Source organism: Podarcis raffonei, chromosome 3, assembly GCF_027172205.1.
Source record: "Podarcis raffonei isolate rPodRaf1 chromosome 3, rPodRaf1.pri, whole genome shotgun sequence".
Classification (NCBI taxonomy): Eukaryota; Metazoa; Chordata; class Lepidosauria; order Squamata; family Lacertidae; genus Podarcis; species Podarcis raffonei.
Window position 1 is genome coordinate 80138561 of NC_070604.1, and position 27896 is coordinate 80166456.

The following is a 27896-nucleotide window of genomic DNA, read 5'->3' on the forward strand; positions in this document are numbered from 1 at the left end:
TCAAAGTTGTGGGAGGGAAATTCCAGAGCTGAGCCTGTCGTCCACCTCAGGAGTTTTCCAATCACCCTCGGCTCCCCAATCCACTTGTCTCCAGATCTGGCTATAGGCAAGGTGCTTTTTGCTGTCAGACTCCATTCTGATTTGCAGAATTGCCACACACACTTCCAACATAAATCTCCAGCACACACACCGCACATCCATCCAGGCAGGTGGAGCTACTAATTCAGACAGTGTCAAGTACTATTCCTGCTTTTTTCTTGCCTGATTAAAAATCGTTGGGTGCTTCCTTTACCAGGAGTGTGGGAAATACTGGGACATATTTGCTTTATGTTGTGTTTTATGTTATGCAATGTTAACTAAACAACCCCCTTTTGAGGGAGAGCATTGTGAGGGAAGACAGATGCCTTGAGAGAAGGGAAGGAGAATAAAAAAAATGAAGGAGGGGAGAAACAGTGAAGCAGAGCAGATTTAGGGGTTATTAGAATAAGGGAGAACGAGATCAGCTTTGCCAGGAAATGGGAGACATATGGGCGAGAGACATATTTTATTTTGTTTTGTTTTGTTTTCAAATGAGGGCACATGATGCTGTAAACTAGGATTGCATTCTCTTCTGTCTGGCTATATATCTTCTGAGAACAAATCCAAGTTACACACACACACAGAGCCAGTCAGAACTGTTCCTAACACTTAGCTGAACATTCCCTCCTGGTTGAACAGTTTAGGTAGGAGAGAAAAGAAGGATGGCATGGATATTTTCTTTTAAACAATCTCTTTTGTCTGAGGATCTGAAATGAATGATGTTGACAAACGGAAGCCTTCTCTAATCCCTGCTTTTTAAAGGGGGCTTGATATAGCTGGACTAGCTCAGTGGGGGGGGGAGAGAGGGAAAGGGAGAGGGGGGGCTATATATAGTCACTTGAAACAGTGGATAAATTCAGTGTAGCTACAGAAGACGGGAGCCAGGCTTCAGGACTCGCCAGATAATTCTACTGGGTAGCTGTAGTAGTGCAGTTTAAGATTCCTGTGCACTTTTATGAATGTGATATCCAAGCATAGATTTTTCTCTCACCTCTCTGGAGAGTGACGGGACTCTGAAAGTGCTTCTTCTCAAGGAGAAGCATTTGCAGATCCTCGCCACCAGAAGCTGAAGCAGGAAGCCACCCCCACCGAGGCCGGAGAGGGGTGGCTGCTAGAGGAGGAGAAGCAGTCTGTTGGCAGTAAGCCTCAGCAGCTGTGGCAGTGGTCTCAGCAGCATATTCTGCTGCTTCTGAATTCTGCCCGCTGAGGCAGTCGCCTCATGGCGTGTCATGGGTGGGCTGGCCCTGCTCCTTGCAAGTTTGCAGGTTTTAATACTGGAGTTGAAGGAACTTTTTATTTTTATTTTTGTCTACAAAGATAAATCTGGTTAGAGTGAAAAATGTGTATTTTAATAGTCCCCCCATGCTTTTTGATGCATAGTCATTAATAACAACTGAAGTTGTTATATCATACACGTATGCAAGATGCATGTAACTTCATTCTACTGACCTAGTTCCTAATGCTGTTTACACACATCCCCAAATCAGCTGCAGTGTGTTCAGTAAAGCCAAGGATTAGCAGAGCAAGAGAGTTGAATTGTCAGGATCCAGATGCGTGGCTAGAGTTATTTTGGGAAATCTGTATGGTGCCTTTTACACTATGCTTGACTCCAGCTAAAGCTTTTAATCCCCCATTTGTATTAGCACCAGACTCTCACACAGTTGGGAGAAATTCACATTTCACTTGAAAGGTGGCTGCAACTTATTTCCAATATTCCTAGGTGAAATGTATGAGAAGTTCCTCTTTCTCTAATGAGCCTGACCCACTGGACACAGTGTGGCACAAAGTTCCAAAAGAAGGGCATATATAGCTATAAAAATGAATTTAAATATGATTAAAGTGCTTCATGGGGCAATTCATACAATCCATATTTTTGTGGTTGGCATAAGGCAGCTGGCATGCAGATGGATAGACATGCTGCCAGCATCTGAAAGAATCATTTTCCTGGGTTATTTGCAGTTCCATCACTTACAAATCCTGATCAGAAAATAATGGTGACTATTCAAAAGATTCACTGTGCTTTTCATGAATCTGCTTATAAGATATGAACAAGTATTACGAATTCTTCACATCTCTATTCTCATTAAACCTCCACTTCTTTGTATCAAGCTGTCGCTAACAGCAAAAGGCATGCATGAGCCAGACCATCTGTATTACCTTATTTTAGCTTTTTCTTGCACCAAACGTTCCGTTATTGCAAGCAAAATGTATGTGCACACCAAGAATGACAATTTAAATCTGTGGTGAGGAACTTACAGCCCCTGCCTCAATTTCATATTGCTGTGTGGATGCTGCAGAACCACTCTTGGTCTCTCGACCACCCCCTATGAATGTTGGAAAAATAGGAAAAAATAAATAAAGAAAAATAATTCTTTAAGTGAGTCTCAGGGTAGGGCCTGGAGGGAGAAAGGAGGGCAAGACAGGAAAAAGGAAATGGAGGGAACCAAATTGGATGATGTGCAGGAAGTTGAAAGAGAGAAGCCCTCTGCAAGCAGTCAGTTCCGATTGTCTTAATGGAATGGTGCTGGAGAGATAGAAGGTTGGGTGGGGGAGCAGAGACAGCAATAAAGACTCCCCTTAGTTGTCTTATATTGTAACCTAATTTGTGTACATCTTTCATTACAGATGTAAACAGCATATCAACTAACAATTTGCTTTTGAAGCTTGTTAAAGAAATAGAGCATGTTTTCCACTATAAGGCTTCTATAATATTGTTACATGCCACCCCAATCTCTACAGCAGTGTGAGATTGCAGAGCTCCCAGACGAGCTAACCCAGGGGCTGTGCTTCCTTTCGGAAAAATGAGGCACAGTGGAGATTGTGGTGTCTTTATGATATATGGATTATTTACACATATATGCAACCTGATGCCTAGCTAGAGGGGAATTCGGAGCGTCATGTTGAAAGAGGTTCGTGTTTCTCCCCTCATTGCAGCCTTGCAGCTCAGCAGCAAATCAGCCATCTCTAATTCCTAACTTCCTCCTGTCAGCTGGCATCACACTGGTCCCTCCCCCCTTAAGCTTTCATTGTCACTGCTTTTCTAATGCAAAGGCAACACTCTTTTGATGTGCTAATGACTCATTATCCCCAGGCCATCACCTCAAAGGAAATTAGGCTGAGTTAATTAACTTTTACACTTGTCTTACACTTGTTGATTCCATGGACCTAAGGATGGCTGGCACCCTGCTCAGCACACAGGGTCTGACAAATAGCCTTCACACATGCTTTGAATAGGTTACATGACCTATTACACACATGGGTCTGATATCCTGTTTTCACACATAAGCTCTAGTTAAATTATAACATTTATTGAACCCAGACATTTGGTACCCACAGCCCTATAACAATATGGACAAATCTGCTGTGATGCAGTTCACCTCTTACACTCACTGACATGGGGACAGGTGATTCCCCTACTATACAATTAACAAAAGGGGCAGGCAGGGTTTGCAGTAAGGGAAGTATTATTTGAGACAGGGACTTAAGAATCTCATTGCATAGACCATTTACAGCATTCTAAGAAACTGCAGAATGCCTTTTTCAAATCAGATCAAATCTCCCAGACGATGATTCAAACCGTATATAGTGGCATTATGTCATAGTCATCAAAGGGTTGAAATTGAGGATTATTTAATTTACAGGGTGAAAGGCAAGATGATGGTGTTCAAATCAAATGGTAACAGCTGAGTTACTTTCTGAATCTATTCCAGTTCTATTTAACCTTTGTATGATGGAAGACTGACCATCTTTGAAAGGAAATAGATCTAAATTGGGTGGAGGGGTGTTCCCTTTGAAACTTCCTCTGTGGATTTGTTTGAAGCTGAAATTAAGTGAAAACATCTAATTCTCTTTGATTGTGATTTTAAAAATGAGAACAATTAGGACTAAGATTGCACTGTAGTATGGATAGATACTTGAGGATAATGTAGAGGATAGTCTTTATTATAATCTTTGCTGTTTCCATTTATTTGTGACACTAAGCCTCCATTCTATATTTTTGCTGCTGAAGTTGGAAATTTTATATTTTCTATATCGGAAAGGGCTTTGGCTATGCACAATAAAGCTGACTGACTGACTGCTGTAATGCCAGGAAACTTTAATGATTATTACCAAAGTCAAGCCTGGAGCTAGCTTTACTAAGCAGACTCTGAGCACTTGTTAGCAGGGATGTACAAATTCCCTTTGGTTCACTCGGCAAATAAATTAGGCTTTGAGTGTTCCAATCAAATTTCTCAAACAATTCAGAGGTGTTTCCCCTGTCTGCTATCCAACCCACTCTTTTCCCAAGGCACAAAAGGAGGGGGGGAGTGTGGAACAGACGTCCTGCAACTCTTCTTCACCGTAAATGAGAGCCCTGTTTCATAGAATTATAGAATTGCAGAGTTGGAAGGGACTCCAAGGGTCATCTAGTCCAATCTCCTGCAATGCTGGAATCACAGCCAAGGAACCCCCAACATATAGCTCACCAATCTTTAGCCCTCAAAGTATGTTTTTAGTACCTAAGTTCAGGACGATATTCGGACATTATCACTGTGCCTTGGCATGTGTGGAACCTAGGAATCAACTGTGCTATTTGAATTTTTATGTTGTACCGTTGTATTCCAGCATCTTTTTAACCTTTAGGCGGCAAGATTATTCATCATTACTCTCAGAAATGTCTGCAACTTTATTATTGAGTTACAAAAGGATTGATGGCTCAAATTCCTTGACATTTCATTACAAATAATTGCATTTCTAAGTGCAGAATATTGTGTGCCTTGAAGGCTGGCTGTATTAGGAGAAGCCCAACACTTGGGTGCTTTTGGTAAATGACAGCTAAAGTGAAGCAACAGCTGGGGATGTGAGAAGGCACTGTTTTCCAATCCACCTTGCATTTATTGCACCTTGTATTTCAAATCCACCTTGTACATATATGCAGCACTGTTTCCATTCTAAGGTAATTTGTCTTCTGCCCAAAACTATGCTATTAGTCTCACTATGGCGAAATAACATAGCTTAATCAATTTATGTAAATAATTGCGTAAATGGTGTAATTTATGTCGTCTGTATGTCATTCCACCCCATTCACTTAAATGCAAAAGAAACAATTCAAATGGTGGGGATGGGGTGTAATCAATTATATGTTTGCAAACTGAAACCAACAGTGAATACAAATCATATTTGCTGGGTTGGTTTCTGTTCCAGGTGTGGAACAAAAAAGCAAACACAGATACTTTCTGCTCCCATTTCTGTTTTTGGCAGAATTCTTTTACATCCCTAGCAGCAACCACAATGAGTGGGATTCCAATACACACAGTGAGGCTCCCTTTAAAGACTGGTCTGATATCTCCTGTATTGCAGAGGTGCTCCATGGGGAAGTGTTCCATGAATCCACCCCTTGACTCAAGGAAACGGAGGATACCGACAGCCCAGTTCTATGTTCTTACAATTCTATTCAGCCAAGCCTAGGACCAAGCATTAGGTATCATGCTCTCAAGAAAGAGGCATTGAGTCAGGGCTGGCTGTCCATGAGGTGGGCTGAGGTAGCTGCCTCTGGCAGAGAAGTGGTGCCAGCAGCAGCTTCCAGCAACATCTCCCCAGAACTCGCTGCCATTGCTGGCACTGCCATGCAACCAAGGTAAGGGAGGCCAGAGCAGTGACGCTTCAGGTGGTGAAACAGGATGAGCCGCTCCTGGTTAGAGTCCTCCACAGAAATACAATTTCACATCTGTTGGTGTTGAAGAAAGGAGATGGTTTCCTTAGTATTGTCCCCCTCACTCTCATTCCCATCCTTATATGTGGTGAGATGTCTGAGCTGTTGCTCACGGGTCATGTACCATGTGGAGACAGTCTCCTCTTGGATATGGATGCTCTATAGGTACAGAATTAATCAAGCATGCAGCATTAGTGCTATTTAGCTATGTCTCTCTCAGTGAATATTTCCCAAAAGACGATGGTTCTTGTTGTAAAAGGTTAATCTTGCAGCATGTATTTAGTGCCTGTCTTGTCATACACTCTCCCTCATCATACACTATGGAAGCTAAAACATTTGTTTGGCTTCTTTGGCCGCCCTCCTTTGCTCCTTACCCAAGGTTCTCGCAGCCTCCTTGCAATCTTGTAATTAGCTTCTGTGAAAACAGAGAGGCTTGGAACATATAGATAAATGGAGACAGGTTGCTGACTCATCCTGAAAGCCAGACTGGACAAATCCTATTAGTTCTGAATAAATAATATCAAAAAGAGCATAGGAGGCAAAGGAGAGAGAAAAATCAAGGTAGATCTCCTGGTACAACCTATGATTGGTGGGGGAGGGGGGAGAGACAGAGTGACGTTATTCTTCTCTGTATTGGAAATAAAATTATTTGCAAAGGAAGACTCAAAGGAAAAGATGAATTTGTTAAGCTCAAATTTGAAATTCCGCTTCCTTATATAAACAGTTTCTACATTATTGACCATGAGCTCTCTGTGGCAGTATTTTGGGGGATATAGAACAATTTGTTGAAAATCTAAAAACAGAACTGTCTGCAAAATTTCAGAATGACTGTCTCCAAGGGTGGGGGGGGGGGGAGGTGACTTATGTCAAAGCAGAATGGCATGGAATCATATCGGAATACATCGTTGTAATTTACATTTGCTTTACTAACAGTATTTGTCTTCATGTGCTACAAGTGTCCATTCAAGTATCTGTGGTATAATACAGATTCTGTATGCAAATATTAAAAAGCTTGAATTGTATCCAGTGGTATTGCTCAGCTGATGTCAAGGCTTCTGTCAGTGGAACATAGAGGGAAGCAAATGTGGGCTATTTCTCCTTCCCCTGGATGTGATTCTTAGGTTTATAGAGGTAAGCTAAATTCCCAGCCACATCTCAGAGGCTTCTACACACACATACCTGCCTGCCTACCTCTCTCCTCATTGCCTCTTGCTTGCCACATGGAGAAAGAGGTAGAACTTCATCACAGTTTAAGGGCACATTCCAGCCAATAGACGCACTCAGGGAATTTGTGGAGCATGGCCACTGAGGTTGGGGAACCACATGTGATTCCTGCATTGCAGGGGGCTGACTAGATGACCCCCAGGTTCACTTCCAACTCTATGATTCTAGAGTGTGATCTTGGGATAGGAGGTGAGGTCTATGGAGGGCCCCGAGGGCCAGCTAGAGAGGTCTTGAAGGCTCAGTTTGGTCTCTGACTCTATGTTTCCCCATGCCCTGGGCTATGAACATGCTGAAAGCCAATTTACAGCCCCAGATGACTACATTTAAGGGTTGTTGCTAAGCTGGGTGCTCCAGTCATTTATCTCCCTGCATAACATGTAGGTTGGCTCCAAGTTTGTGCTTGCATGTCCAATGTCCATGTGAAGGATTAGACAAAGCAGTTATTCATTTTATTTTAAAATACAAATAGTTCATCAATTGAGGTTCTAGCTTCAAACATTTTCCCTGATAATCTTTGTGGAGAGATCTCTTCCACATTGTAATATATTGCTTCTTATACTGTTCTGTAGCCTGGGCCAAGCATGAGGACATTAACTTTTCACTAGGCAATGGCTGCTGTGAATAATGACTTCAGCTCTCAATGTGTCCTTTTGTGTGAGACAGGCAGGTATGGTGCCAGGTATGAGGTAATTGTAACCCAAAGGGAAACTACTGCAGTGAGTTATGGTATTATGAAGGGAAACCTGAAGGACTAAAAACAGATCTTCTGCAGCACTATGACAATTTTTGTGTGTGTGTGTGTGTCTTCAAGAGATACATGAAAGTAAAAAAGGATGCCTGCTGAAATAGAGTTCCACAACATGGGATGGCTAACACTAAATGCCCAACCCCTAGTGGTGACCTATAGGACCTCTGTAACACAGGGAACAACTAGCAGTGCTCTTCTAGTTGATCTCAATGATCAGGCTGGGATATAAGAGCTCAGGTGTTCCTTAGATTATATTGGTCCCAAGTTCTTCAGAGCTTTGTGTGTCAACAAAAGAACCTTGAACCTGGCCTGAAAACATATGGGCAGCCAGTGTGTATGTTTTAGCCAAGATATCACATGTTGTCACCCATCTACTCCCATCAACAGCTGAGCTGCTGCATATGTGGTCAAACAGGAGATAAATGTTAAAGCAGGCATCCCCAACCTTTGGCCCTCCAGATGTTTTGGACTACAGTTCCCATCATCCCTGACCACTGGTCCTGTTAGCTAGGGATCATGGGAGTTGTAGGCCAAAACATCTGGAAGGCCGCAGGTTGGGGGTGCCTGGGTTAAAGCATCCTATGAATCCAACCTCAACAACACATGCAAAAACAATGCAGCATGTAGTATTCTGATAAACCCTAGGATATAGATTATGGGGGTGCTGTAAATCCCAAGTGAAAGCAAGGTGCTTTGGAAGGATTCTGAGCTTGTCTTAGGAGAAAAAGGATCTGTAAAAAATGCACAAGTCAAAATGGGGACCCACCCCACTGAAGCACATCATGATGCCTCAGCAATTCAGACACCAAAAGCAAAACAGAACACTACAGGCTAATGTCTGCCAAAATTCAAACTTTCCATATGAAGAAAATCACCTGGGGAAAGAGGTCTATATCATGACTGAACAATGAAGCTTATTACACAAAGGAAGAATTTTATGCAGACACCCCAGTGCAGTGTCTTGGAAGATGAAAGTGAATTCTTTTCCATTCTTTGCCCCACCCACCCAATCAAGGGGCCTAGCACAAAAACCACAGGACTGATTTGCCTGTAATTTGGCATGCTTTTGACGTAGGGACATCTCTCTCCCTCTCATGTTTTCATGGTTAGAGATAGTGAGAGTTGTAGGGCACCAGGTTGTAGAGAGCTGCTGTTGCTCATATCAAGAACTTGATTATATCAAGGAATAACAGGTTTTATATAGCTCCACCCTGACCCTCTTTCACTTTTACAGTCATCTCTGTGAGGCAAAAGCAGTTAGAGTGGATAAGGATTTGCAACGGGCTGATCATAACCCAATTTATTATGATATAATATCTAAAAATCAGGTTTACAGGAAAATTGTGATACAGAAAGGGAGAATAAAGATAGGAAGGAGGAAAGACTCTTCTCAAATAGTAAGCTTTTTACATGCTAACACTATTGATTTTTGTGCGGCAGTAATGGCATTAAAACATCCTTGAGTTTGACATTTGGCTACATTGTTTTTTACAGAAGTGCATCAGTGGAATTCAGATAGATAATCTGAAATGGAAGATGATTCTTCAATTGCAGTTTTACCCTTTCTGAGGAAACGTGCTGTGGGCTGTATTCTTCTAGTGGAAAATACAAATCATTTTCAATCACCATCAGTCTTCTGTGCACACAGACAAATATAATATAATTGTTCTGACTGACACAGAAAAACAGCCTTTTTAAAAGAGTGAGTGAGGCCCTTGAAAAAGAAATTGCTCCATGAAACATGTATTGATAATGTAGCCTGACAGGAAATTCCATGAAAAGCAACAGAGCAAATTAAGTAGTTGGATAACTATCTGAGAGCCTCTCCCATTTCTTTTGACGCTTATATTATAAAGATGGTGCCTCATGATTCCCACTTCACATCATTTATTTTAATTGTTTCTAAGGCCAATTACAACTGGCCATTTTAATCAACTGGATGTAGTAAAGTTAACATAATTGTGGTTTCTAATGATATAAAACACAGAGAATTACATCAGAGCCACTGCTGCCCCATAGATAGTTAGACTTGGTTTTGGCAAAGCAGAGCTCAGTTGTGCCATGCCATCCAAGTCACACATGAGTGTGTGGCCTTGGGCAAGTTATCACATACCTATAAAATGGGATGCTATGAGAGCAAACAGCAGCAGCAAGAAGAAGCGTGCCTCATATAGAAGAAAAGAACTACCCCTCCCCTTCTATCCCCCACTGCCTCCTGCTCCCACATCTGTTGTCATTCACTTCTTCCTTTGCTCTATGATTCATCTTCCCTCCCTCACATATGGATATCTAATGCGACACATCAAGCAGTTCTATTAGGGGTGTTCAACAACCACCAGATTCAGTTCAGACCCCAATTCAGTGATTTGGATTTGAACACCTGGGCTTGGGATTCAGACGTCAGATCCTGCATGATTTGGCTTGTGATTTTGAGACAAACTTCAATTTGAGGGGAAACAAAGCTTCCTCTCCCACCATTCATTTTGGATAGTTTTTTTTTTAAGGCTATAACAATTTTCTTTCTGACAGGTGGATAAAACTTGTAGGCATTGTAGCCCTTGAGAGTGGAGTAAGCCTGCCACATTACAGGCAAATAAATGCAGGCATTTATGTATGAGGTAACTTTATTTTTTAATATATTTTTCAAAGGAAACATGCTATAGGGTGTTTTTTTGGCAGAGTGATATAAAGTGTGCCCTTGCGCCATCAGTGGGGGTGAATTCTGCCAAATTTCATAAGATAACTCCAGTGGTTTTCACCCAAGAGCGGTCTTTACAGTTTTGCATTAAGAAAAAAAAAAGAATATTCCCTTGTTATTTATAGGAAATTTGTCTGAAAATAGCAAACACAAACCTCTACCTGACTGGGGGCCTGAGCAGCTAACAGCAGCAGCCCTTTGCCCTGAGCTTCACCCTACTCCCTTCCACACGTCACCTTCTTCAAACCTTGTTTTCTACCAGCAACATTATCGGTCTTCATTTCATTGGGGATCTGGATGAATAAATGGTGCCACCGTCACCCTCACACTTGATGTTATTCACTGTGCCTGTACTATAGGTGATTTTTTTCTAGCTCAGTTGGTAGAGCATGATGAGGCTCTTAATTTCAGGGTTGTGGGTTTCAGTTCCACATTGGGCGAAAGATTCCTACAGATTAGCCATGTGGTCCCTTCCAAATCTACAGCTTTGTGATTTTTAGCTTATTCTCCGCTCTTGTTGACCCCAGGTACTCAACACTACATTATAGAGCTCCAAGTGTCATAGAAACATTCAGACACTTCCATTCTGCAGGATTCGGGAAAGCAATTATTCATTGTGTAGTATATTGCAACAGTAAGGATTGGATGCAAAAAGTCATACAGTTGCATGTTCAAAATGTAGGTGAAAGGAATTAATTCAGTGGTCTGTGGCTCTACCCATGTACCTTAAACATATTTTTTTTAGATTTTGCATGCTGTTCCCATAAGCATGAATATTTCTTGTATTAATTTTGCTGAAATACAGTTCTGCTCAAGGAGTCAAGTACACTCATATTAGTGAGGATGATATATTTTTGTAGCAATCTTTAAAATATTATGTGGAGTTCTAACTAGGTGCATGCACACAGATGTATACACACACACAAGGAGAGAGAGAGACCAAGTTTCAGAAAGCATTCATCATAAACCCTCACCAAGCCATGAGGGTCCAAATCTATCAACTAAATGAAATTATATTGTAAACCGCCCTGTGATCTTCGGATTAAGGGTGTTATAAAAATGTAATAAACAAAACAATAAATAAATAAAATATTGACTGTGACTGAAGAAAACTCATTAGACACAACTAAGATACTGTTGAAAACACCTGTTGAAGTCAATGGGGTAAATGTCTTAGTTGAGGTTGTTGTTTTTTAGTGTATATCATTCCACTAATTTTGGAGAGAGATGTGTGCATTACTGTTGAAAATCATAGAATCATAGAATTGAAGGGACCCCGAGGGCCATCTAATCTAGCCCCTGCAATACAGGAATCTCAACTAAATCATACATGACTGATGGCCATCCAACCTGTGCCTCCAAGGAAGGAGAGTCTCCCACCTCTTATGGAAGTTTGTTTCACTGTCAAACAGCACTTACTGCCAGAAAGTTATTCCTAATGTTTAGTAAGAATCTTCTTTCTTGGAATTCCATCCACACAATAACGGACAAGAGAGTTAATAAGCAAGCTGTTAATGTGCCAGCACAGAACAAAAGTTATGCTCACACCAACAACTCCATCTTATTTTTTAAGACAAATTTCTCTTACATTGTTAATACGTTTCTATAGATCTGTTTCTGTAGAACTGACCTGTGGTCTAACTCTTCATATGGTTTGCTTCATCAACTAATAATTCTATAAAAATCTTCCTGGCATGACAAACAGCACTGCCTCAAAATTACAGGACCTCAGATACTACAGATATGTCTTCATTTATATTATATTTGACCATTAATAGTAGCAATGAATAATAGAATGATGGAGAATCATTAACTGAAACACTTTACTATTTGTTCTCTGGACCTATTCTGCAGTTCCAAATTTCATGAGAGTAACTTCACATCTAATAGTGTTCATGTGATGGTTATAATTATTACTTGATAACTGGAACATCTGAAACTTCTGTCATTTATTTAGCTTTCTTACTCATACGTTGCTTTTTGACTGAATGGTCTTCAGAGCATCTAATGACAGGTGGAATAAAGCACTTGCAATAATTAAAAATCATTACAATCAACAGTGATAAGCATCAAGCAAGCACCATAACAAAAAATAGGTGGGCCGTGTAATGAGTCTGCATGGTTCATTGATGCTTAGCATGTAAGGCAGTTAGCCTTTTATGCCGAATGCTGATAAACCATGAACGGGGATTTTATCCATCATATGACAGCTGCCACTTTTAGTGAAGTCATTTTTATGGTAAAAAAACCACACAAAAGCCATCAGTTGGTGCTGTGCATTCAATCCCCACCCCCACCCCAGGCAATCACTATGACATGGCAGAGGAATATGACTGTGGATGAAATGTGGTGGGGTTAAATGTCCAAAGTACTTCTAGTTTGTGTAGAATAACAAGTGAATACCACCCACTGTTCCTATTTTGTTTGAAACAAAGAAAACAATCTGTTTTTGTGTCTCTCTATTAACAGATGTAGGAAGGGCTGGATTTGCAAATACAACAGTTATGACAGATCAGTTTATTGCCAATGGCATGGGAGAGTGGGGCTGTATGTGATGAAGCCACCAACATTTTGTTTTTGTTTTTCTCTTTTAACAGTCATTAAATACACACAAGCCTGTCTGATTTTGCCCTCCCAGAACACACCATTGCTAGAGGCATCAAAGCTGACATTAGTATTCTCTGTGAGACGGATTATTCTGTGTAGCTTTTATACTTACTGGAAGGCCATTACGTAGATGTCTGGGCTGTCATATTCAATTTTGCACAGAACCTTTATGTAAATGGGGGAGGGAATCAATATTTTTTACTATGACCATGAATAGAATGCATAAGCTGAAGTAGGCAATAAATGTAGTCTTTGAGAAAGACATATTGCAAGGGGAATGGGTCTTTCTTTTATTTTAGCATCAGCCTGCCATGCATGCTTCCAGTGTAATTACTATTTGTCATCCTCATCCTCATTAGTTTGCCAAACTTGAAGGAAGCTGTCATGCCTCTTTGAATAGTGGACAGTAATAGAAGGACATTGCTTCCCATACCAGTTTCCAGAATTGGTTGGCACTCTTGTTTTAAGCTAAATGGCTGGAAAATAAAGACTTTGTGAAGTGTTATTGATGTGAATAGAAACAATGGAGATGTGCTAGTTATATTTAACACTTGATCTTAAACTAACTTACATACACTTCATTTATTAGCTAACTATAATGTAAAACAGCCTTTTTAAACCTTCAGCCCCAAAGTGGAGAGAATAAATATACTGCTCTAAAAGTGAACAACAGAGCAATGGCAAATGCCACTCCCTCAGCATATATGGTAACATTATGGCCCATGGCAGCAGTGGCACCTCCAAGTCATGTAGACATGGAGGTAGCAGATGCAGTGACATAGAGGATATATCTCCAGGACAACCGCCTGCCCTATGTACAGTGCAACACATGCACAATGATACTGCTTCATGAGCTCCTGTGACACAAACAGCAGTGACACAGCTGGCGCACTTCCTCAAGCATCCCTACAAGCAGGGGGTTCAAATCCCTTTATAAGCTCATTGCCCTATGTTTGATCACAACACCCAACAGGGAAGAAGGAAAGGTAACAGAACATAGCACCCAAAAACCTCCCTTGGCCAGAGGCCTACAGAGAGGACGCACAGGCCTCCTTGGGACAAGTGTTGAAGATGTACTGTGTCAAAGAAAGAGTCTTTTGCTGGTCAGGAGCAAGGAGGAACCTGTGTGGAGCAAATAGGTTGGCAAACCTCCAGGGCTCATGGTTGTGGGCCTTCCTCATGATCTGCAAGGAACTGGGCATGGGGTAGGTCTCATAGCTGTTGGATAGTTGGCTGTGAAGAGCAAAGGGTGGAGACAGAGTGTAATGAGCCATGATCAGCAGCTGGGACACATAGTCCCTAGACCTGGATACACCGTGGGTGTTTGTGAGGAAATCCACCTACCTTCATGCATGGAGAGCCTGGAACAAACTGGCACCTGACAATTTCCAGTTCCAGGCTCTCCATGCATGAAGGTAGGTGGAGGACTGTAGTGTCTGAGGCCATACTCACCTCTTTCCCTATAAGGGCTGTAGTGGAACTCTGGGTGCACAGTGGCTGTTTGTTCTCCATGCATGTGCTCTGTGATCCTGCAAGGAAAAAGTGTTCTTCCGTGCGTGGCCAGCAGTGGCAATGGCCTTCACCAAAACAGAACTTGCATGCATCATGCATGTGAGAGTGAGTGTTTACCCAGTGCGAGAGACGCTACTCTCTTACACTGTGTTAATAGCAAGACAGGACTCTAATAATAATAATAATAAAAAAAAAAAAAAAAAAAAACAGGGTGTGATGATAATATACATAATCCATATATAGGAATAAATCACTCTTAAACAAATACAGACACAAAATAAAACAAAATAAACAAACTACAGGTATGTGAATGCAGGGGCGAAGGAAGGCTCTCCGGCACCCGGGGTGGGGTGTCGAGGGGCGGGGCAAACTTCCCGGCAGCGCATGCGCGGCATACGATCCTCTGCTCGTGGCTGCAGTGGCGGCAGCATGATCCTCCACTCGTGGCTGCAGCGGGATGCCTTCTTGTCACCCCCCCTCAGAGATGGCACCCAGGGTGGACCGCCCCCCCTTCCTCCGCCACTGTGTGAATGTGTGGGTGGTAGCAACTGGAACTATTTATAACATAGACATAATGGCCAACAAGACAGGATTACAAAACATAGCTGCTGTTATACCAAGAGAACGTAATTTAAGTATTCAAACCCCCTTACTCACTGTATCAGCAATACCTGTTCATATGCCAAGGTGGGTCCTTGGTCATGTTCCTCATTTACAAATGAAATAAAGTCAGAGCAAACAGGTGTGAAGTTGTTGTTTGTCCTTTGGCCCCTAAAGACTCTCAGCTATTTAGTTACCTTTTTCAGCAAGACAATTAAAGAAAGTTACAGTATTTATTGCAATGTTTTAAGAGAGAGAGATGTGAGGACATTTGTAGCATGTATCCCCTGCACCAGCACTTTTCCTTGAAGAGATCATTATTTTTGCTATTTGATAATGTGGGATAGAATGTAGAAAGGAAAACAAATGTACATTATAGCCAATATTGGTTTTGCATTTGTGTTTCAGGCTGATTTAAGTCTAAGCAGCCTTCTAAGCCTCACATGTGAAAATGCTTTACTCTTAAGTTACACAAGTGAAAGATGGCATGAAAGAAAACCACCTCCTCATTCATATTCGCCTTCAGGTACTAAAAATCTAATCATTTTAGCATTAGAGTATGTTTGGCAAGCATTACAAATGGTGAGGGTTTTGGTGCCTTATGGGCAAAGCTCAGAATGAGCAGAGGCCACACTGCGGTTCAAATAATATAATTGCAGAACATTATAGTGCAGCTATAACTCTGACATTTTATTTATTCTCCCCTGGTTCTTTCAGGCTTTAAAGGACAGATCAAAGAAACAGGAAAAAATAATTGAAAAGCATTGCATTTGCTGCAGTGGAATTAACTGCTGAGTTGAAGCATTTGTGACTAATCTTTGTGTATACACTTAGTAAATTAGTTTAAGAATCCCAATTTTTCTAAATGAAGGAGGAAATAGAATATATAGTTCATAAGGTTTAAAAATAATAATGAGAGTAAATGTTTTGATTCTTTATAGAATCATGAGAAAATGTCGTAATTATTTTATAGGCTTTGAAAAACAGTCACAGCCAAAGAGTATGAAAAACTCATTGAATCATAGAATTGTAGAGTTGGAAGGGACCACAAGGATCATCTAGTCCAACCCCCTGCAATGCAGGAACTTTTGGCCAACATGGGGCTTGAACCCACGACCCTGAGATAAAGATTCTTATGTTCTATGACTAAGCTATCTAGTGCTGTGATTCAATAAATTTAACAGTCGTTTTCATCTGCTCATCTACCACTTGCTACTCCAATACGGGGGAAATCAGAATTTACTTTAATTGTTCCTAACTCCCCATGATGTAAAAGGTGTTGTCAGAGGCTCAGGAGCAGAAGAGCAGGGGAGAGAGCAGATAGAGAATCAGTGTCAGAAGAATCTCGGAGGGCAGAGACTCCGACTAGCAGAAGGACCCAGAGAAAGAAGGAACAGAGGAAGAGGTGGAGTAGAGCTAGAATCTTAAGCTGGTGTCAGGGGGGCGGAGATTCAGATGGGACTTCTACGGTCTGACGGATAGATGTAGCGTTGCGCGCTGCACGTCTGGAAATGAAACTGAACTTCAATAAAGACTTTTAAACTTGAGCAAGAAGCAGCGTTGGTCTTGTGTGAGCTGGGACCTTGGGCAGCGCTGACAGGTGTCATTCTACCTTCTGCCCTAAGACAGACCTACAGCACCACCCTATGCTGAGTAAGTCTCACTCAGTTCACTTATTCCCAGGGAAGTGTGTATATGATTGCTAGTTGACAAGATAAGCATAATAAATGACACCCAGAGTGGGGCTATCTGAAATGGATAAAGGCTTCTGTGCAAGCCTGTGGTTTAAAAGTATTATTATATTGCTTTATTTTAATATTTGTCCTTTGCTTATCTCAGTGGTAAATGGTCACAGTTTGTTGAAAACATTAAATATGGAGGTGGGCAACCCCACTTCCATTTTATTTTTTTTGATGTTTGTTTCTCCTTTCAATTAAATAAAAAGTAAGAGCCCGTGCAGTGCAGATCAATTTTCACTGTATGCTGCAATCATAATAACGGTGTGTGAAAACACAGCTTTTGATCAAACTTGGTTCAAGTATTTTTATGATGACTGAACAACGCCTTTCATGACAAAAGTAATTCCAGGCTTCTGAAAATAAATTGCATAAAGGTAAAAGTACAAAGGCAAATTCGCAGAGTTCAGACTCTCACAAAGCTTTACCGAAGGAAACCAGTCAATAAAAATGCTGCCAATTTTTGTTAAGCCTTCACAAGCTATTTAGGGCCAAGGATATTTCTTTTTCCTTGTGAATACTTTTCAGGAAGTGCCACTTTACAGAAAAGAAAAGAAAAGAAAAAACCTTGGAGGAGCAACTGTCTTGATTTGTCTGTTTCCAGAATGCTAATTTCTCATATACTGAACACAATAGAGATCTTACCTTGAGAACAATCATGCTTCCTTTCACCTCCTAATTTTAGTGGTACATTTCAGAGGCTACAGAATTGCAGGCAACCAGGGGGTGGGGCCCTGCAAATGAAAAGTTAAAACAGAAGTCTCTTCTTTTGCTGGGAAAGAAAACTTTTGAGAAACCAGAGGACAGGTTTTGACAAAGTACTAATGGGAAGTAGGAGACTGGGGTTTGAACCCCAAAGGGAGAAGTGATTGCACTAATAGTGCCCCACTGCAAGCTTCACAGAGCAGTGACAGTAGGCACACTGGATAGATTTGGAATTGGGTATCAGGAGATGTGAGTTCAAGCCCCATCATGGGCAATGGAGCAAAATGGTACCACGCTTCCTTTGCATGCGGCCTATTGAGGAAACAGTTATGCCAGGGGCAAAAGAAAATGAACTCAAACCCACACTGCAAGCATGACAGAGACATCACGAGGCATTTGCCTATCCTGCTTCTTCACTCTCAGTCTCAACACCTAACCATAGGAAAATGCAGCCTGCAGAAAGAGTTCTGGTCTTGTAGAACATCTCACATTTTATACACAGAGAGGGTCCCACAGTATACCCACAGTATACCTTTACACTAGCAAGGAGGGAAGGGATCCTCCATACCCAGGCACTCCTGGGCCAATTACAAGGTGTTCTGCATGGGCCAGTAGCCTATTTCCACATTGGGCAAATAGGTCTTTTGGCCAACTTCTCCCTCTGTCAACCAGTGTGAAAAGTCCACCCTCCTACATTTTTTGCCTGATAAGCCAGCCTTATCAGCTAGCATTCCAGCAGAATGTAGTTTCTCCTTTCTCCCCACCCTCAACAGCATACATGCTGGCAGAAGCAGTCATCCCACTTGTGGACCTTGAGAGGCCTGCTGCCTCTGGACACAGCATTTCTGCTTGAACAGAGAGAGGAGTAGGGACAGCTAGTTCTGGTAATCTGAGGTCTCTACAAAACTGCACAGAAAGTTTCAGGCCCCACAGCAAAAAGATAACCAAGAACATTTGTGAGTGTGGGTTACCTGGAGAACTCTGCCTTTGAGGAAGAAGTAAGGACTTGACAGAACATTCTCAATCCCCTTGATTTTTACAGATTCTGTGCATGATTGAATCAAGGAAGATCTTTCACTGATGTATCCTACAGATTTCAAACTATAAATTAATTTTGCACAGTTTTGTTTCTTACCAGTCAGTATTTTCAACCACCTTGTCTTCCATCTTATTAGTATCTTCAAGAAACAGAGTTGTCTGAATCTGTGTTTGCTCACATTCATAAAATTTTGTTCCCTTTCTCTACAGTATGGATCAAAAACTGTAGCCCAGGAGTTTTGGATAAAAAGGGAAATTCATATTATATTAATAGATTCCACCAATGATGTTTTATTTTAATAACCCACTTTGTCTCTTCCCCTCTCTTTATTTAAATACCATAGCCCGAGTGCGAAGGACTTTGTGATTCATTTTATTAGAAAAGAAAATTTAATAACTATAAAATGAAGATGTTATTTAACTTGTTCAGAGATCTTGCGAATAGTGCAAACATTTTCTGTTATGGCAGTGCCTTATGATCTTAATGTAAGAGTTTATTAAAATAAAATAAGGACTAGTCAGTTTTGTACAAAAGTATTATTTGAGGTTTTCCTTCTCTGATAATGCTTATTTCAAAATAAACACAATACTATTGTGTCTTAATGCCAGAGTTTGGTTTCAAGGATTCTGTGTAGATGCAAAAACATGCATACCCAGAAGCCCCAGGGTGCTCTCACAAGATCTCATGGGGCCAGCTGAGTCCCCACATTACAAGGGTCAGCAAACTTTTTCAGCAGGGGGCCGGTCCACTGTCCTCAGACCTTGGGGGCCGGACTATATTTGGGAGGGGCGAGCGGGGAAATGAACAAATTCCTATGCCCCACAAATAACCCAGAGATGCTTTTTAAAGAAAAGGGCACATTCTACTCATGCAAAAATACCAGACAGGCCCCACAAATAACCCAGATATGCATTTTAAATAAAAGGACTCATTCTACTAATGTAAAAACATGCTGACTCCTGAACCATCCATGGGCTGGATTTAGAAGGTGATTGGGCCGGATCCAGCCCCCGGGCCTTAGTCTGCCTACCCATGCCCCACAAGATCTCATGGGAGCATCTCAGTCTGGGCATGATTAGAGAACCTTGCTTGCAAAACGAGGTAGTGAGCATAGAAGCTATTTTGTGCTGGAACAATCCAGCACAAAAAGAGTTTTAAAGCTTTCTGTTTTGCTTTCCAAGCAAGGCTTTCTAATTGCATTGGCTGCAGAAGCCCCACAATGCTCTCACTAGTGGGGACATTCAAGTTCCTGTGAGATCTTGTGGGAGTATCCCAGACCTGGCGTGTAAAGAGTTTATTATTGGATGCTACTCAAGTTCAATTGCCACATCAATCTCAGGCACAGATTAGCCAGCCTTCCAGGCTTCCAGTACTTCAATTAAAGGCCAAGAAAAGACAACATCAAATGCAGAAGTGCAGGTGGCAGAGGAAGGTTCAGAAGAAAGGTAATATCTCAAGTCCCTATTGCTACTAGAGGTTTTGAGATGAAATTTATAGGAATATATATTTGGCCAACAAGAAACCAAGAGGATAGGTCTCATGTGTGCAAGCTTAAGTGCACAGTTGAACACTCCAACTATATCCCTTGATTAAGTGAAAGGAAGAAAACAAAAACAAAAAACAGTTGGACAGGCAGGATAAATCCCTACAAACACTTAGGGTGAATTTAGGCAAATCTTTACCCATTTTGTTAAGTCAATTGCTTACTATGATTATCTTGCCTGTTCCATTTCACTATGACATGCTATTAATTATATTTGAGTCTGCGTAAAAATAAATGTGACAAGAACAAATGATAGGTAATAACAGGAGCCATAAAAAGGTGGCAAGCACACTGTACTCGTCTCACGTACATTGTCATAATGGTTCACAAAGACACAGAAGTCTTGTTGTTGTTTTTTCTTTTTACCTCTAGTTGACTTCTAAATTCTTAACCACTATAACTTTTCAAAGCACTGTGTGATTGTCAGATAATCTCATCCAGAGCTGCTTCTTTTTTAGCCAGAACTCGCTGGAACTCAGTTCCAGCACCTCTCAGGTGGGCGCCATTGCCATTCTTAAGACAACGAGTGAGGTGTTCGTGGTGAGAAAAATATCACTTATCTTATCAACACATATTGTGTGTTAAGAAAAGGGCAATGAAATGAGGATTCAGAATCTCTATTTCTTTATTTTGCTGGTATGCTACCTCCAAGGGCTCAGAACATCTATTTTGTCCTCACAACAGCCCTGTGAGATAGGCCAATCCAAGAAATTGTGATGGGCCCAAGGTCACAGAGTAAGATTCATGGTGAAGAGGCATTTGCATCAGGTCTCCCAAGCCTATGTTCAACACTGCATTAACTTCACCAGCTCCCACAGCCAATAAGAAGAGAGACGGCTATAATTTTACCCATACAATGTCCCTAAAAGTGGAAATGATGGGTGACCATGGCCTACCATTTCCCAATGGCAGATTCAAGGCTTCAATTTGTGCAGTGCAGCATCAGGCCAGCAGCAGAGCTGCCATGTTGCCCATTTTTATTAAGTAAAATAACAATGAAGAAACTCCACCAACTGCTAGCCACTTCAGAGCCCTCTTCCTTGAGCACCCAGTTTCCTAGAATTTTAATGGATGACCAAGTAAATAGGACACCATCCCAGGCACTTCTGGAGATACCAGATGATCCAATATGTAAGACACCTGGTCACACTAAAAGAGACATAGACAGATTCTCTATTTATTGTGTAGTAGTGACTAAGGCCCAAAACTCACCTTGGGAATGAAAGGAAAGAGGCTGAGGAATCCTCCCCCTTCTCCAAATAGATACTAGGTCAACTTAGTGCAGGGTAGAGAAAATGCTGCTCTCCAGATGTTGTAGTGGCTAATGGATAAGGCTAACAATTTAGTGACATCTGGAGGGCCACAGATTAGCCACCCCTACCTTATAGCTTATGCATTGTAGGAGACGTTTCTCACATGGGCCCATTGAACAGGGGTCCAGCCAGCTGAGTTGCTTGGGTGTTGGCCTCAGCTCGTTTCCATTTATGGAAAGTGGGCAAAAGAGATTTCCCTTGCTAATATTTTCGGAAGGTTGAAAGCCAAAGCTCTCTTCGGTGAAGAGTAATAACATTAGTTATTGTGGTTGAAAGGGGTTTCCACTTGACCTGTTCTGAACCTCTGGAAGGCTGCACATGGAGAATGCAGACTCAATTGCTGTAGCATGTGGAGTGATCATCCAACAGAAGTAGCTGAACTAAATGCTGGGCTATCACTTTTTATTCAACAAAGACTTGTAAATCAATGAATAAGTTTAAAATGACTTCAGACCATTTGGTGAGGTGGGTGGGTGGGTGGGTGTAAATACATAGTCTCAGGTATTTTTTAAAGCAGATTTTGCAAGCAGTTAAGCCAACACTGACAGCTGAGTAATATCAATGGAGTCCATATAAAATTGTCCAGGCTTGGGCATGTTCCATAGCTAAGATGAATGAACACTGAACTGAAATACCCAATTCATGCACTCATCTAAATGCACACCTGTCATAGACAGGACATTCTGCTCAGTTCCCTCCACCAGAGTATTTTGTATTGTCGGCAGAATAAAGTTGCCCGCCAATTAATCTTTTTCAGAGGATTTCTAGATGGCCTTTCTCAGACTCAGTCCACACCAGGCTTCCTCAAACTCGGCCCTCCAGATGTTTTTTTGCCTACAACTCCCATGATCCCTATCGAGCAGGACCAGTGGTCAGGGATGATGGGGATTGTAGTCTCAAAACATATGGAGGGCCAAGTTTGAGGAAGCCTGGTCCACACCGATTACTGGTCTGGTTAATGTAAAAAAGGCAGGTAATTCCAAGGACTTCTGAGAACAACAACAGAAGGAAGGCAAGATATTGAGGGAGGGAGTCATTCACTGCAGATGTTAGCATTTATGGTCAAACCTCTTGGGAGGTTCTGGTGATAGTCAGTGGGTATCAGCCGGAGGCATCTGTTGTTCTGATAATTATGTTTTATTAAAACTGTTAAATTTAAACATTGCATTTAAGATCTGAAATTATGTGGAAAATCAAAGAGGTGATATTTACTTGATGTCATGCTTTATATAGTTATCAGATGAAAATTAAAATGTCATCAGTGATATTAGCAGGGCCTCTTAAGTGTTTAATGACTGAATTATACAGTAGTTTAATCACCCATTCATACCAAGTAAAAACAAGCCTTTGCAGTGAAGTTTAACACTACTTTATAACGTATAAACTTAATACGGAACAGATGTTTAAACCAGTCTTGTAGTATAGTAGTTGAGAACTCAGTCTAATCTTATTAAGGCACAACTAGAACTCAATTAAATCAGGGTTGAACTGGTCATACAAACCTAGGGATCAGATTCTGCTGTCACAGAATTGTAGAGTTGAATGGGACCCTGAGGGTCCTCTAGTCCAACCCCTTGCAATACAGGAATAACACAACACAGGCAGTTTCATATATAAGCTGAAACTTCCAACATTCTGCTTGACTGCATGATTCCGGGTTCAGCTATTGTGAGAGAAGGAGAAAACAATGTCGCCGGATGTTGCCTAAAATACATTCTCTCCCACAACAATTTTCCCTTACAGTGGTACCTCAGGTTAAGAACTTAATTCATTCTGGAGGTCCGTTCTTAACCTGAGGTACCACTTTAGAACCCAGTTCCTCAATTTCCTCCCTGTCACAGATTTTAATCTTTGATTGAGCTGAAATAGACCCTGTTGGTTAAGCATCCCTCACAACTCTTACAGAGGTATTTTCTACAACTGTCCACATTGCCCAGCTAAGCCATTTCAATGGTACTTTCCTCTATACTCCCCTAACAGTTGAGCTGATGCTTTAAAGGGCGGGTGAGGGTGGGGACAAACTATAACACTACAATTGCTCAGCCACTATGTGGATTTCATATAGCCCTTAAGTGGGATTTAAGTGATAAGCAGTTAGATCCTGTGCTTGTCTTTGAAAAAGAATATCACTTACACTGTATAAATATCATTCACCCCACCCATTTTCTGTAAATTGCTCAATCACAGCCATATTTTTTTCAGCAGTTAAGCTTTGCCCCAGTTCTCTGCTAGGAGCAGAACAATGTGCTTGGCTGAGCTGGAGTATTCTGCTGTCATGCAGTTGTAAATTTGCAGCAATCTGAAAAGATGCTTCCAGAAAGGCAAAGTGTTACCTTGAGCTGTAGATTTAGTATTATAATCTACTATAGGATTTGAGAAGTTCTGATAAAAAGGATAAATACTATACAGATATGTATGACAATATTTTATGTGCATATCTGATAGACCACCTTAATTGCTGCCAGGCAATTTCAGAATTCAATGTGAATTTTTCATAAACCTCCAGAATGATCAGATATAGTTTGTTGATAATGCAGGGTTTATAACAGGAGTGTATCTATTGATCCTATCTACTGAACAGATGCCAGGCATAAAATATTTCAATGACAATAGAATATACTCCTAGTAAATATATTCTAGGGGTTATGTCAGCTCTGTATGGGACTGAATAACATTCAGAGTTATTCTCCATGAATCAAAGTGCAATGTCAGAAGAGCCCCACAAAGTTTCATGTTTTACTCTGTTGTTTATCCTCTTTTCTGTACTTTATAGCTGTATTTCTTCCTCTCTCTCTCTCTGCTCCCATTGTGTCTGCATAGTCCAGGGACAGGATGGTTTAGGCTCCTCAGAGATGTGCTATGACCTATCTACACATTTAAGATAAAGTCAACATACTTAGACTTGGACACTATAAAATCAATATACTTGGATACTAGTTATTTCAGAACCAGACCTGGTGAGCGCAAGAACCCCTATTCAGTTTTCTATGGACACACATTAGCTGCAAATGTGGATGAGATCCTTGCAGAGCTTTGGCATGTTATACCATATTGACTTCATTGCAGTCTCTACGGGTATGGGGATTCAGCCTCTGTAATAGAAGTAGTATTTGTCTTAATGTAGTTCAGCAATCTGCTCCTTAATGTTATAATTTGCTTATTTTTGTTTTCCTTACTGCCAGCTTTCATTTCTTTTCCTATAGTATGTGCAATAATGTTTCTGCATCTTTTTAAGTGAATTTATTGCCTTTTTAGAGCTCTGTTCTTGGTATGCATGCTATGGAGAGATGTGTAAATAGAAATGTTTAATTTCTCAAAATTGGATTCAGAATTAGTTCCGTTGGATTCAAATGATTGAATCCATCATCTGAATTATAAAATTACAGGAACAGTTTAAAAATGATTTATTGCTCTGGTTATAGAGCTGAATTCCTTGCTTCCTGACCAACTATCTTTCAAAACATTCAATAGCTAGAGTTTATTTTCTTGGTTTAGCTTCCCACTCCTCAGAGATGCTCCTAGAGGTGTTGCAAAAATCAGTGTGACTTCTCATGTACACCAGCATATTCTGGAGCTCACATATGTCTAGTTATATACACAACATTTAGCTATATAAATGACATTTTTGCCTCTGCAAGCGATCACTCATGCACATAGACTCACACAGCATCTTCACCTTTGTCCTCTCCCGCTTCTGAAATATTTAGCTGTGCAGACCATATTCAGCACAGTTGATGCTGTCTAAGTTACAAATATTCTGCATTTTTCAATATTTGGAAACATCTCTTTTTTTCTGTCTTAGCCTGGGGGAGCAACCACCATGTTCAAAGCTACAGGGGATTTTTAAGGAGCCCCCCCCGCCCGGAAATATTGGTAAATACATTTTGGAGAAACATCATGTAATGAGGCCTTCACAAAGATCCCAGCTTATCTATGGTCATAGTCTGTAGCATACGTAGCATATTTGTTAGCATAACTGTAGTAGCACAAAATCATTGTTCTGCCTATTAGTCAGAACTGTGGATGATAGAAGAGTAAAGATAAAAAAAATAAATCCTGTCCTTTTCTGGCACCTTCTGTTTCTTTCCAAAACTTAGCTTTCAAGCTTTGACGATACTAGCTGAAAACTCATATATGTTGTACTGTTAAGTATTAGAATAGTTATAATGGTGACTATCAGTGGAGGCTGGTGCTCTTCAGAAGTATTGGCTCTACACGTCCCATCCACTGTGCCAAGCCACCATCACCAATGGAACATGCAATGCCCATGGGTCAGCAAGACAGAACTTGGTGGAAACTGATGGGTTGCAATGAAGAGCCCACAGAAAATGTGCTGTTCCGCTTAGGTGCATAGTTTTTGAATAGATTTGCAAGTCCCATGCCATCACACTGCACTGTCCAGACATGTCATCAGCCCTCAGGTTCAACACAACTGTGTTACCATTTCCAAAACACTGCATAGGGCAGGATATCTTAAGAAAGTAAGTTCAGCCACAGACCACATGATATGATCATACACAATATGGTCAATAAATTATTTGCAGAGAATATTTTCTAGAAAACACAGAGCAGAGCCTGAAAGACGACAACATGGATAGACCAAACTCATATAATAAAAAAAAATCACATAACCCCCCTGCTCTATTTTTATACCAAATGCTGAAGTGAAGTGTTGTTGCCCTCATGCCCTGTTTGTGAGCTTTCTAAAGCTTTTAGCTTGTTCCATAAACAAATGGAACACTGCTTGACTAGATGAGTCTTGTCTAATACTACAAACCGAACACAAGGCAGAAATAGGATCTGAGCCCCCAAATGCTCCTTTGACCCGAGAGATGTTGTGCAACACAAACGCAGGCCCACAAGTAACCTGCCTGGGAAACTGAGTGTAGGGCAGAGGAGAGATCTGAGTATCAGAACACTAAAGTACTCCTTTGTTCCTGCAACAAAATAACCATTTCACAGAAGGAATGCCAATTAATTACCCACCCAGGTCTTGCTGCATCATATCCATTTCCCTTCATCTAGTAGACTAATTAATAACCCACCCATATACCAAAATAATATCCTCTTCAATCAATGACACATGTTTAGTGTCCTGCAATATCCGTAAGGGTGGGCAAGAGGAATCCTATGAGCATGTAACTACTCTGCAAGTTGGGAACACTGATTTAAAGCAGTGTGCCAAAATAATGGTGGCAGTGGTGTTCTGTTGTTTTTAAATCAAACTGGTTGGTGGGATTTTAATAACACCTGCTTTGCCGTTTGAAGAACGGTAGGTGTTGACAAACTCCTTGGCCTGAATGATAAGCCACTCTGGTGACAATAGATTAATCTTAGCTGACCTGGAAAATGGCCAAGAGACTAATGCCACAGGTTATATAAGGTATGCAAAATACTGCAAGTGTTTGCATGGGATCCCCCTTGAGCTAATGTTCAATTCAGATACCTGTTCTAGAATCGAATGTAGAAATCATTATTTCATACATGATCAAACATTAAGTGACCCACTCTTTTATGTTATTGAATGTTTTTGCTCCCTATTCTTCTTGGCCATAACTAGAGGGGACTCTGGAAGTTAAATTTGACCAGCCAGCCTTATACCATCAACTGCAATTTCTCAATTTCTTGTTGGCTGAGTAGCAGCTCTTGATCTTTGCACTGCTATTTCAGTGAAAGGAGATAAAGGTCAGTGAATGCCATTGATTTTCTCTGACAGGTGCAGAACTGTGGTACTCGAGAAGCTGTTTTTACAGATAAGAATCTGCAGTGGGCTCTGCTAGAGGATTCTGATCTCAGAAAACACTGAAGAGGGGGTCCACAAATGAAAGGGAATGAAACATTTTAAACCACTTTCAACAATAAAATGTTCAGTTCCATCCTTGGGTTTTATTCAAATTCACATGCACAGCCCTGTTTTTCATGAGTTGATTTCAATTTTTAGTGATTGTGAGACATTTTCATCTTATGTGAGCTCTCCACATTAGGGTGGTTTTTTTTTCAAAAACAGAAAAAAGTACTCCTGCAGTAGAAAGGTTAGCAAGAGAACTTCTAAGTAGATTACTGCATCATTCAAAACCTTTGTAATTCAAAGCCTCAGATTTATACAGTTGCAAAACAAAAGATACTGGGACCATGCTAGACATCCTTTTTATTCATGTTGCTATTGGGGCAGTCATACTTCCTTTCTAATCAGTGCATATCCCATAACCTTCTACTCAAATCCTATAGTTAGTTACACCATAAATGTTCTGGTTTCTTTTTGTTCCACTTTTGTTGCACTATAGCCCTTCCAAACAACATTATTGTGTCAGCATCAGGGAAGCATTGCAGAACAAACTAAAAGAGAAAAATCTACCACTAATGCATTATTATTGTGTCAATGTCTCTCCCCCCCCCCCATT

At 40.9% G+C, this 27896-nt stretch overlaps 1 protein-coding gene and 1 long non-coding RNA gene across 2 annotated transcripts in view; one reads left to right on the forward strand and one right to left on the reverse strand.

Moving 5' to 3' along the window:
- CHRM3 (cholinergic receptor muscarinic 3) overlaps window positions 1-27896 on the forward strand; it is a 222103-nt gene that overhangs the window by 176380 nt on the left and 17827 nt on the right. The gene's annotated exons all lie outside the window — the stretch shown is intronic.
- Window positions 11552-17868, reverse strand: LOC128410859 (uncharacterized). Its single transcript, XR_008329623.1, has 3 exons — window positions 17541-17868; window positions 14500-14576; window positions 11552-14280 (listed from the first exon to the last, which is right to left on the reverse strand). It is a non-coding gene; the product is annotated as an uncharacterized LOC128410859 (long non-coding RNA).